Consider the following 1,088-nt stretch of genomic DNA (forward strand, 5'->3'; position numbering starts at 1 on the left):
TGTTTTCTTCAGATTATATTCCTCAGCTTTTCCATTTTAAACTAATATTCTCTCACACTATACTTACGTGTGAGTGTGTGTGAATGTGTGTGTGTGGATATGGGTGTAACTGAACCATATTTTCAAGTGGAATTTTTCAAGGTCTTACCTATTTACAGAAATTGTAAGTACAATTTTTTTTGTAATATCAGTAGAAATTTCATGTCTTCTCTTTCTTACGATATCTCCCACTGCCACTCTAATATATGTTTTGTCATGTTTTCGTTTGTGATTGATGAAGATGGGAACGAGTGTGTGTGTCTGTGTGTGGACAAACAAATATTTATTTTGTGTCTGATAATGAACATATGCATGAGAGTGAACATGTCAACAAAGGCGGCGAGCTGGCAGAAACTATGCGCCATGGTCGACTTTACCTTTCAACCTTTCGGGGTCGATAAATTAAATACCAGTTGCATACTGCGGTCGATCTAATCAACTGGCCCCGTCGCCAACAATTTGAGACCATGTCCCTAAAGTAGAAACGAATTTTTTTAAGGCGGCGAACTTGCAGAATTCTCAGCACACAGGACGAAATGCTTAGCGGTATTTCGTCTGTCTTTACGTTCCGGGTTCAAATTCCGCCGAGGTTGACTTTGTCTTTCACCCTTTCAGGGTCGATAAATTAAGTACCAGTTGCATACTGCCGTCGATCTAATGTATTTGTAAGAAAACACATATTTACGTACAGAAAACCAAACTATCAGAATAATAAGACAAAGTGTGAGTAGGGAATGATAAGATTTTATTAATATTTATGGATGGCCTATTGCTTAGGATTCAGATATCACAAAGGAATTCCCTTTCCCGAAGAAAACATTTCAGAATATCTCTGGGCTAAACACACACATATATAATCACATACACTCACATTTACACTCACACACACGCACAGACATACACACACGCACACAGAGACATATACACATATATACTACAGGAACAGTTGTTTGTGTAGTATGATGGTTGTTACAAAGCACATGGTTTAAAACTCAGTATAAATCTGTGGCACGCCGGCACCTGACTTTTCTTTGTACCTCGCGTCGATC

Source organism: Octopus bimaculoides, chromosome 30 (genome assembly GCF_001194135.2).
Source record: "Octopus bimaculoides isolate UCB-OBI-ISO-001 chromosome 30, ASM119413v2, whole genome shotgun sequence".
In the NCBI taxonomy this organism is placed as follows: Eukaryota; Metazoa; Mollusca; class Cephalopoda; order Octopoda; family Octopodidae; genus Octopus; species Octopus bimaculoides.